The sequence below is a fragment of the Tupaia chinensis genome, unplaced genomic scaffold, assembly GCF_000334495.1.
Source record: "Tupaia chinensis unplaced genomic scaffold, TupChi_1.0 Scaffold000386_1, whole genome shotgun sequence".
Taxonomy (NCBI): Eukaryota; Metazoa; Chordata; class Mammalia; order Scandentia; family Tupaiidae; genus Tupaia; species Tupaia belangeri.
This window is the reverse complement of record NW_006159888.1, coordinates 347,156-358,701: the sequence shown is the minus strand read 5'-3', so window position 1 is coordinate 358,701 and position 11,546 is coordinate 347,156. Positions and strand designations below refer to the sequence as shown.

The 11,546-nt window shown below is 42.8% G+C and overlaps 1 protein-coding gene across 5 annotated transcripts in view; it reads right to left on the bottom strand.

Annotated features, from left to right (window-relative positions):
• Positions 1-11,546, bottom strand: part of PLEKHB2 (pleckstrin homology domain containing B2) — a 35,838-nt gene that overhangs the window by 23,925 nt on the left and 367 nt on the right. The window contains exon 2 of one of the 5 annotated variants that reach the window (XM_027773876.1): positions 5,885-6,056. The exons of 3 other annotated variants lie outside the window; for them this stretch is intronic. The gene's annotated coding sequence lies outside the window, so the exon portion shown is untranslated. Of the gene's footprint in view, positions 1-5,884; positions 6,057-9,663; positions 9,687-11,546 lie in introns of those variants that run through there. One more of the 5 variants, XM_014589839.2, reaches the window with a different exon arrangement.

The window sequence follows — 11,546 nt, the reverse complement described above, 5'->3', positions numbered from 1 at the left end:
TTTCTCTCTGTTCTTCTATCTTTCCCTTAGTGTTGTCTGTCTGTCTCTAGCAAAAACCTACACACTCTGTTAAAAGGGAAAAAAAGAAAACTGAATATATTATTTTCATTTTTTGTTTTTGTAATAAATGGGTATTACTTGCAAGCTAACACCATGGCCACTTTTGTTTTTCACTTTAGTATTTTTTTAGGTATCTCCTTAAGTCATTAAGGTTTAGAGGGTCAGCAAAATGGAGCAGAAGCCTGAGTGAGCAAAAGGCTCCCTCACGTAACTCTCCCAATGTGTGCTCCTGGCTGAATCCTCTGCCTTCACCACTCCTCTAGAAAAACAGGGCCAGAAGTCTCTTTTGTCTTCCCTACTCCGAAATCTCCAAAATCGCACACTCCACAGCTTCTTGCCCTTCTTGCAATTTCTGTTAGTTCATGCCATCTGTCCTCATCAAGAAAGGAAATAGAATTTTTACCTTTACCCATACAATCTTTCTCTTTAAGTTCTCAAATATGCAGCCAGATGACCTAAATCCAGAAGCCAGTATCTGCCTCCCCCAGTGGATGTGAACAGAGGGGCATGAGGGTCACTGTGGCTCACTACTACTGGCAGTTGCCTCTCCTCCAGGAAGGACCAGCTGGAGGGCAGCTGACCCCAGAGACAGTAGCACTCACACTGCTGAGCTATCTGCTCGATTAACCCAAATCCAAGGCTTTCTGCTAAGTTAAAATGAAGTTTCTTCATCAAAGCCAGATTGAATTTGATTTCCTGAAACTTTCAGTCTGAAACATCCTAAAACAATTATTGATTTCCAGGGTTTCAGACACAGAAATAACATATTTTCATTCAACAAATGTTCTTAGAGCATCTGGTGTAAGCCCAGCCTGTCCTCAACACTAAGTACAACAGTAACCATGGCAAAGTGCCTGTTTTCGTGCAGCCTACACTGTAGTGGGAACAGTAGGGTGGCGAGGTATAGACATCACATCTCTGCAGTAACTGTTACCCCAAAACACAAAACTGGAAGGGTAAAGCATGTACACATTCCTGCCAAATCCGGGACACTTAAAATTATAGCGCCCTATGTTCATAATACGAATTCTCAGTTTGTATTTCATGGGAAAAAAATACCCAGGATGAGGCTAAAAATTTCTTGGAACGATATCAGGAGCTACCTAGCTACAATACAAATACACAGCCTCTCGCTTTGTTGCATACAAGCCGGCTGGTCCCTTTGAAACTGGTGGTTGTGAAACCTAGAGAATACAGAAATGTGGAGCAATGAAGAGCAGTGTTCTAAATGCAGTGAATCTTTTTAAATTTCTAATGGTTCTCTCCGCTTTTTTTTTTTTTGAAGAATTATTTTATTCAATTTTATTTGATTATTTTTAAGGAACAGAGCACGGGTGAGAACAAGAATGAGGAAGTGAGACAGCAAGCCACCAGGTCTGGGACTTGAACCACAGTTGGCCATGTGGGAGTCCAGCACCCTTAATCACCATGCCACCTGCCAGACCCTCTCCCACTTTTTAAGCTTATTTCTTTCAAGAGCAAGAGACAGACAAACAACTCCAGCAGGGTCTTGATGCAGAGATTTAGCCCCAGCCTCAGCCAGCCCAGATCAAGGGCACAATTATGCCTAGGGTTCTTAGGGAAGTCTCTGAATACGAACTCAGGACCTTCCAGTGTGGGTCAGCCTTCAGGGCGCCATATTTTACCATTGCATCACCATCTGACCACTCTAATATTATAGTTCTTGACATTAATTTAGCTATATTTGCTGTCATTTTTAACAATAAAATGTCAGACCACTGTTAACAAGGACATTAAAAAGCAACATCATTTATTATGATTGTTGGGCTCAATCATATATGCCTATAAAATTACCATCACCACTGGCATGCATGAAAACAGTCAAAATGGAGTTTTGGATAAAACCTTAAAGACCTAATCTGTTGATTACTAATTACAGATGTCAACATGTGTTTTCTTCAGTGCTTTCTAAGGATGAGGCTAGAGTTCTTTCACTTTTCATGCAGTTGAGGCTCAAAAGATGTCAACAAGGAGAAAAAGGATAGCTGACTTGGGAATCAATTCCTGAAGTCAAGACTGAAAAAGAAGAACACAGAAACTTCTACACCAAGAGGACATTATAAACATCTTTGGTGTGCTTATACACAAAACTATTAAAGAAAGAGAAAGTCAGGTTATTACAAGACAGGAAGACACTTACAATGGAGTTAGCAACAGAAACTCATGACTTACTGAAAGAAGGTAATTCTTCTGCTTACTCAATAGCTTCTTATCTGTTATCGTCCTGTCTACCTTAAGTCATTAAATGGAACCAATCTCAGGTATCTCCCCCAGTGCCCTGATTTTTATCTCTAACACTAGTCTGCTCTAAAAAGGGTCAGTGCTCCTTGACAATGAGCTGGTTACAACTTAAGGGCAGAATACCTTAACATGTGCTTGTTAAAAAACAAAGACAATTTCTGTGCCTTTATTAAAGACACAGACAGGGTGTCTCATGTCCAGATTGTAACGTGTCAAATTCAAAGTCATAATTACAGTTCACTAGAAACAACTGAGGCTGAAAGACATCCTGAGCATAAATTATTAAAATGGGATACACTACTACCAAATGTGTTAAAGATATACTTCAAATGTGAGTTAAATTTCACATGATTGAGGACAGGGAAATTAGTTTTAAAAAATGGAAACATAGGGCCTACAGGTGATGTGGTAGTTCAAGCACTGGACTCCCCATTGCCAACCACAGCTCACGTCTCAGACCTGGTGGTTTTAAAGACACCAGGCACATGTGCATGCATACTAGAAATCTCAGGAGGAGAATGGAAGAGAAGGGATTGCAACGTAGTGGGGTGATTTCTCATTTTCCATATCACTGTCTCTCCCTTTCTCTCCAATGAGTGCACTTGCCCTATGGTAAAAACCTAAAAAAAAGGAAAGAAAAAGGGAAACAATCTGACTAGAACAATATCTCCAAATGGATCACTCAAACAGTTATTGTGTAAGGGATATTTGCTACATTTATTCCCTAAGAGGTTAGGACTTCCCTGTAGTAATGACAAAAAATTTAAAATAGACTTCAGCCTGAGAGATGGAGTGTACCGCACTTCCAGTAGCAGGGGAGACTGGCAGAATGGGCTTCCAACTAGCCTACACTGAAGCTGCTGGACACATGGACCCACACACTGAGGAATGTGCTAAGTTGGGTTACCCGCACTTTCTGGCAGGCAGCTCCACATCAGTCTCAGAAGCTGGAAAAAGCCAAGAGGATATTAAAGTCCCACAATTATGAGAGCTTCCTAGGTGCACTGTGGGCTCTTTGCCTGCTCAGACAGCATTGCCTGCCATAGGTCTCTTTTTGAGGAACCAAAGCTGGGCACTCTGCCCATCTGGCAGAGAGGGCAAGGTGTGGAATCCGAGTGCAGGAGGAAAAGCTCTTTGTCTCCATTAGAGATGTGCATCGTCTGTGTTACTGTGAAGTCACGCTGTCTGTCTCACCAAGAAGAGCCTGAGTTTTGTTTCCCCATATAACCTTTCTCTCACACATTTAAATTCTCAAACAAGCAAGCCCATTGGCTCAATCCCCACCTAATAGAGAATCATACCTGTCACTGGCCCCCACCACCAGCAGCAACCCACTCTCACTTCTGCTTCCCAACCCAGGGCAGCATATAACACATCCCAGGCCCTCTGCACTGGGCAGAAAAAAATAAGATACAATGGGGGGCAACAAGTCCTGACATAAGCAGCTACCAACTGCTGCTCCTAAACAACCCAGTTCACCTCTACTGGACTGCAGTGAAACATCCCTACCTAAAGTCTGTCCCCTGCCAGGATCCTCCACACATGCTGAGCTCTGACCACAGCACAGAGGAGGGAACACTGACTACCTGTCCTTAGTCTCCCTGATATGCACAGGTCACTGCCTCACAGCGGTACCCCACATCCATCCACCCAGACACACTCCTGGTCCTGGGTTCCTGTTAGCCTGCCCTGCCTTGAGCTGACCTGGGACCCAGGGCTTCTGGAGGAAAAACAAAAAAAGCAGACTTTAAGCAACCATCTTTCATTTTTCTTCCTCCATACGTATTTCTAGTGAATCCATGCTTCTTGTCTGTTACTAAACATTATAACTCACAGGAGTTATTTTCAAAGGCAAGAGACATAAAAGTGACATCAAATGTGGATCGAGGACAAAAGACATGCCAATAATGTGAAGATCACCCATGCTGGCGATCACTATTCCAATGTTAACAACAGAGTAGCACACACAGCTGGCTTGGCCCTCTTGAAATGCAACTGTTGGGTCATCAGATAAATCATGAGTATTTTTTGTTTTTCTATGCAAAAATGTGTCAGGACTTTTCCAATGACCCAGTAAAACCAAAGTAAAGAAGAAAACAATGCAGAAATCTATAAAGAAAAGAGATCAGCAGCAGAGAAAAAAGAAAATGAGATAGTAACCACACTGTAAAGGTCTTAAAGCAAGCAGCCAACTGGCAACAATCACAAATTTTGGCTTTCTCATTACAGTAATCAAAACACTACAAGCCAGCTCCTGTTGCGGAACACTGGAAAAATTCAGAAATTTCAATTCTTTTTTTTTAAAAGCAAAAAGTAAACATCAAATTTAATTTAAAAGAAATCAGAAATTGTCTGCAAGAACAAGGGAACATCTTTCCGATCACATTTATTGGAAGAGCTGGAGAAAAATAAAAATGCCATCAGCCTAAGAAGTAGAGAGTTATCTATGTATCATCTCATTTAGGAGTGAAAGAATTCTCAGATCATATCAAAGTGCATCCATGTTTCTCCTTTGAAGGTCTTGTACACTTAAAAGGGGCAACTGTACAAAGTCTCCTATTTTTCCATGCAGAACAAATTCTTTGGTTTAGCCTACTCTTAGTGGAGGGGTAACTAGTACACTATCTCCCTGGACGAAGAGCAATGGAATATACCATTTCGCTATGGCAGTCAGTTTCTTCCACATCTCTTAATATCATATTTAAATGGTGATCATAAGCATGTAATCTGCCTCTGAGCTCTCAGTCATTTTCATTTTCATTTTCATGTAAATTCGACAATCCAGGCTGATCCTGATGCGATCCAGGGACTCCTCTACGGTGTTGGTAGATTGCTGCTGATCCATGTGATCCACCATGTTTCAAACCCTCCAGAAACTTTAATTCTGAAGTGGGGAAGTAAATCAGGACAATTTACTGAAAAACTTTAAGGGTCATTAGTGTTGGCTTCATGGTGCAGTAGTAATGTGCTGCCCAAGAGAAGCCAGATCCTGCATGGCAAGAAGGGTTTGAATCCTGACCTAGTCAACACTGGCACCCATGTGAAACACTAGATGACAGCAGAAAGGAGACTGTGGCATGAACAGACCCTGTGGAAGGTGCTCCTCCTTCACTCCCTCCAACCAAGTGTGCACACACATGTGCTACCGCAAATAAAGAAAAAAAATTTCTTAGATTTTTTTTTTCTTTTTAATTTGCTATAGGGCACATGTGCTCATTGGAGACTGAGAGACAGAAAGAGAGAGAGAAAAAGAAAGTGAGAAATCACCTCTGAGGGAGAATGACCATATCCCAAACACGTCTCCATTTTCCTTGGGATTTGGGGTACGCATGCACACATGCTGTAATACCTATCTCTTAAATAGAACAGAAAGCAAGCATCATCACACATTTAAGAAAAGCCCAGAACACAAAGACAGTGATAAAACTGGCGGGGTCGGGGGAGCCTCATAAGAATCAGAGACAATACAGTGAGAGGGGAAAAAAAAAATTATCATCAACGAAATGATACACGACATCTAATTTAAAAATTAAAAAACAGACCTGGGTGTAGTGGCACATACCTGTAATTCCAGTTCACCAGGAGGCTGAGGCAGGAGGACCCTGAGTTCAAGTCCAGCCTGGGCAACATAGGAAATCCCCCACCACCAAAAACAAAAACAAAACAAAACAAAACAAAACAAAACCCGAGTTTCTGTGGCACAGTGGCAATGAGCTGCTCCTGCAATGCTGAATCTGTATGGAAGATCACAGGTTCAGTTACCCAGCAGAACTATACACACTCAGGGGGATGAGGGTGGGGGTTGTGCCCAGAATCTCGGCTGGCTGGAAAGGGGGCAGGTGGATATCATTGTATGAGATCCTATTCAGGGAATTATCTTACTCTATGTCCCTCAATTTCACAAAAGCAGTACATAAACAAAAACGATGCTCTAAAATAGGAATGCCCAGAGCTCTCAGTTAAAAATGATTACCAGAGGGCCGGCAGGTGGCACGGTGGTTAAGGGCGCTGGACCCCCACATGGCCAACTGTGGTTAAGGTCCTGGACCTGGCGGCTTCCTTACTCTCTCTCTCACTCTGTCCCTCTTTGGTCAAATTAAAATACATGACTAAATAAAGTTAAATAATTCTTTTTAAAAAAATGATAAGGAGAGTCAGTCCTTCACGGTAGTTAAGAGAGCTAGATCCCACATGACTAACCACAGTTAGAATCCCAGCCCCAGCAGCTTGAAAAACATGCTAGCCATGTGTGCACATGTACCCAAACCCCTGACAGGAAGGAGGAATCAGGGGGAAAAGTAACTAAAACTAGGAGGACCTCTGCAAGGATGACCACATGGGCATAGGAAGGTTCCAGGTTGGTGTCCAGAGATCTCCCTAAGTGCATTAGCCAAGCATTTGCCTATGATCCAGGGCTGGCTGAGGCTGGATGGAGTGTGAAGTCAAAACCCTGATTGGGGATGCTGTCTTTCTTTCTGTCTGTCTGTCTCTCCCAATCATGGAAGAAATGAACTTTTAAAAGCCCTAGGGATTGGGAGGGGATTACAGAATAAGCCTAGGATATAATATTGTGCTAAAGGAAAATTTCATAAACCACAGAAAAAAAAGAGAAGAAATACTATGCAAACATTCCCCAGAATACGAAGACACATTTCTAGACACAAAAGCACAAGTGTCCAATAGAATTTTTAAAAGGTCCTCTGTAAAGTAAATGACTGAAGTTTCAGAACAGTAGGGGCAAAGAACACAAAAACTTCCCCAAGAGAAAAAGAAGTCACGTATAAAAGATTAGTAATCAGCAAGGCACACAAATCTATCGGCAATGTGAGAAAGCAGTGGAGCTACACTTCCAAAATGCTGAAACCAGAATACTAGACCCAGTCAAACTATTAAATAAAAACAAATTTCATATATGAAAGAAGTCCTAAGATGTACCTTCCATGAACTGTTTCCAGAAGGTAGGGAAGAGTATGTTCTACCAAATGGAGAATAAACCAAAAGAAGCCACAAGATCTGTTCAATAAGGGACCGAGAGAAAAAATTCCCAGAAAAGCTGTGCAGCCAGCCCGAGAAACCCAGTTCAGACCAAAACAGGGCAGCATACTCCAGGGAGAAAGGGAACTGATATTATCTAAGAGGTTTTGACCGGCAGATTGATTGAACAGTGTTTTCCAAGTTAGCAAAAGTCTTATATGGTGGGAAGTCAAAAGATTACATGTAAAACCAGGCCATGGCTTAGTCATTAAGAGAGTTTTATTGTGTTCCGACTCCTGGCCTAGAGGCTAAAAAAATACATGGGCGATTCCATGTCCTAGCAACTATGAATAATGCTGCAATAAATATGGATGTGTGTTTTTCCGACTGTTTCCCTACGCTTTGGGTAGATACCTGAGAGTGGAATTAACAACCCAAATGTCCAAGAACAAACAAGTAGACTGAACAAAGGTGTCACATGTACTCTATGGACTACTACTCAGTCATAAAAAACAATAAGACCCTGATGTTTGATATAAAGTGGACAAATATGGAAGTTTCATGCTAAGCGAAGGAAGCCAGAAAAAAAGGCACCGTATGTCTCCACTTAATACCGAATGTCCACATTTCACAGCACAAACTGAAAGACTGAAAGATGCAGCAGGGAGCCCAGCTGAAGATACAAAAGACAGTATAGATGGGGCCGGCAAGTGGCATGGTGGTTAAGGGCGCTTGACTACCACATGGTCAACTGCAGTTTGAGTCCCAGAGGACCTGGTGGCTTACTTTCTCACTTTCCTTCTCTTTCTCTCTCTGTCCCTCTCTGGCCAAATTAAAAAATAAATAAATAAAGTTAAATAATTTTTTTTTTTTTCCAAAAGGGCAGTATAGAGCAGGGTGGGAAATAGGGGATGGGAGAGAGGGGACCAGGAGATAAAACAAGTAAAACATTTAATAGATACAAAAATGAAAAATAAATCTGCTGATGATAATGTATGTTGTAAGGTCTATGACTTGACTAATATGCACTGTATTCATGATGGGGAAAACCATGTGTACACAGTAAGATGTACAGTGATTAAATGAAATTGAAACAAAATTTTTTTTAAAAAACCACAGTGAGTGAGTGTACCCCAAAATGCCAATAGGATAGAGAAATGAAGAAATCAGCGGGACTCCCACATGGCCAACCACAGTTTGTGTACCAGACCTGGTGGCTTTAAAATCACGCCAGGCGCGTGTGTGTAGGCGCATGTGTGTAGGAACGTGTGTATACATGGCCAAGACCCCAGAAAGAGAATGGAGTCTAAGAAGGGACTGTAGGGTGGCCATCTCCCCAGGGGTGATTTTTCATTTTCCCTCTGACCATCTCTGTCTCCTCCTTCCCCAGCTCAAGCTAGGTCAAAACTTCTTAAAGAAAGGAATGCGCCACGACCATCCCCCTACAGGGGGATCCTTTCTCCCTCTCCTTTTCTCTTTCTCTCTGACCAGTGCGAGCACCCTCTGGCAAATTAAAATATATAATATAAATATATATATATATAAATCAATAGTAATTTTCTTATTTACATATATAAAAGCAACTACTCTAAAAAAGGCAGTCAAAACATTAAAAAACGATTCTCTCTAGTTAAAGGAAAGAGGGTGGAAAATAGACTTTTTCTCTAAGGTTTAAAGCACTATTTGGCTTTCTGATCAATGTATACATATTATTTTGATAAATGCAGACATGTAAGAAGTAACTTAAATTGTCTACAAAATACCAAGGCAAAAAATAAAACCAACATAGATGAAATCAACCTACTTCAACCATCCTTCTTACAGTTCTTTATTTTTGTTATAAATTGGGAAGAACAACTTAAAGACTATCTTTTTTTTTTTTTTAAAACTACCTCAACATAGATGAAATCAACCTACTTCAACCATCCTTCTTACAGTTCTTTATTTTTGTTATAAATTGGGAAGAACAACTTAAAGACTATCTTTTTTTTTTTTTTAAAACTACCTTTAGGACTAGCCGGTGGTGTGGTAGGTAAGGTGGTTGAATCCTACATGGCCCATTCTGCAGTTTGAGTCCCAGAGTCAGTGGCTTGAAAATCACGAGCAGGTGGCATGGTGGTTAAGGCACTAAACTCCCATAAAGTGGACCCCAGTTTGAGTCCCAGATCTGGAGACTTGAATATCACACGGGGCTGTGTGGTCATCCCCCCAGGGATTATTTCTCACTTTCGTTCACTCTGTGCTCTGTCTCTCTCCGGTGAACCCACACACCTTATAGGAAAAAAAAAAAAGAAAGAAAGGAAAGAAGGAAGGAAGGAAAAAGAAAGACTATCTTTAGTAGGCGTGGTTAAGATGTCTAGATCTTACATGGCTGACTGCATAGTTCAGGTTCTGGGCCCAGCAGCTTGAAGAACACACTCAAAATGCCAAGTGGAAAATAGAGAAGGAATTGCAGTGTGGCCTTCCCCAGTAGGGGGTGATTTCTTACTCTCCACCTCCAGTAAGTACACGTGTCTTAGAGCACACTAGAAAAATAAGAAAACGAAACCATAAATGCCTTGTCCTTCAGAGTATCAGGAATTTATTTATAGAATATGATAACACTCTTAAAACATAATTCCAGTAAAGGATTGTAGCCAAGTTCTGAGTTCTTTATGGCAGCCTCACTTAATAAGCATTCATTCACTGTCCACCTACTGCCAGGTACCAACTTGTCTGCTAGGAAGACCCTGCAACACACACAGACTCCTGTCCTCTCAGATACCACTATGAAGGGGAAGATTGCTACCACTCAGAGTAAATACCAGACACAAGAGAAGCCCAGACACACGCCTGCCCAGCCAGAGAGTCTCTTCCCAAATCCCATATCCTACCAATATCCAGCAAAGGGGCCCAGGGTTAGGGACTTCCCAGGGAACATTTCCAAGTATAAGTGCTCCACTATTCCCCTGCATACATAAGCCATTAGGCAAACACACCAAGTACACAGGCATGAAGGCACAGATGTTCTGTGCATACACGTTTTAGTCATTAATCTGTTCAACAGATACTGAAGACCATAAGTAAACAGTTAGTGGTCCCAGCTTGGGCCCTAATCTCCTGCCTGACTCTGGACAAATCACTTCCTCAAATGACACATAAACATATCAACATGTTCCTCCCTCCATCTCTCCACTGGTGAGTACACCCTTTCCTCCTGAAATGGGAGGGACCAAAAAAGTAAGATTCTCTTGAGTCAGGAGTCAGTGGCGTTTGAAAGAATCTTGATTCCCTAAATTTTTTGACATTGTGAAGGTCCCACCTCCTTCCTTTCCCCCATCCATCCTGAAATACCAAGACAGTTATTATTCACTCTTATTATTTATTATTTATGAAGCCGATTCTGTGTAAACTGCTCTACATTTGAGATTAAAAGTTAAAACAAAAACTATGCCAATGCAAAGTAAAAACTCCTGACCTGCAGCGTTCTCCATCTACTTGGGTGATGGAATCAAAAGTGAAAAAAGACATGTAAAATTAAATGTACACCACGCACCTAAAACGAAGACTTTACAAGACCAAAAGCAAGGGGAAAGGAAGTGGGCCATCCCCCTGGGAGCAAAAAAGTCTTCGGGCCCCTTCAGGAGGGAGAGCCATCAGGGCGAAGGAGAACTAAAAATCCTTACAGAGTCTCAAGCCAGGAAGGCCGCAGCGGGGGTTGCCGCCTGGGGAGATCTCAGGCGACAGAAGGCGGAGTTAAACCTGCCAGATGGAGGTCCTGCAGTGGGACCTGAGGAGCACTCCCGAGGAGCCAGAGGGCACAGGGTCTGGCAGTGAGACTTTCGGGAGGGCCCAGGCCGGGAAAGGAGACCCGTCAGGGAGCCAGAAAAAGTGAAAGTACTCTCGAGGAGGGGCGCGGACGGCTGGCCCGGGAGAAGTGGGAAGGGGGGGTGGTAGGCCAGGAGCTGGACAGATGGGAGTGGTACCCTCAAAGGGGCTTCGACTGCTCTTAAGGTGCCTATGACCGGCTGACCCCTAGACGTGGAGGAGCGGGCGATAATGGGAGGGTGGGAGTCGTCTGGGAGAAGCACGAACAGTTCCGAGGGGGCGTGGGGAAGGGGGCTAAGACCGGCTGACCGGAGAAGGGAGTGGACGGGGTCCCCCTCGGAAGAGTGCAGGCGGCTGGAGGGAAGGGAGAGTCTAAGACCGCTGACCTCCGGGAAGTGCAGAGGAAGCCGGAGAGGTGGGGGCCCTAGCCGGGGCGCAGGCGG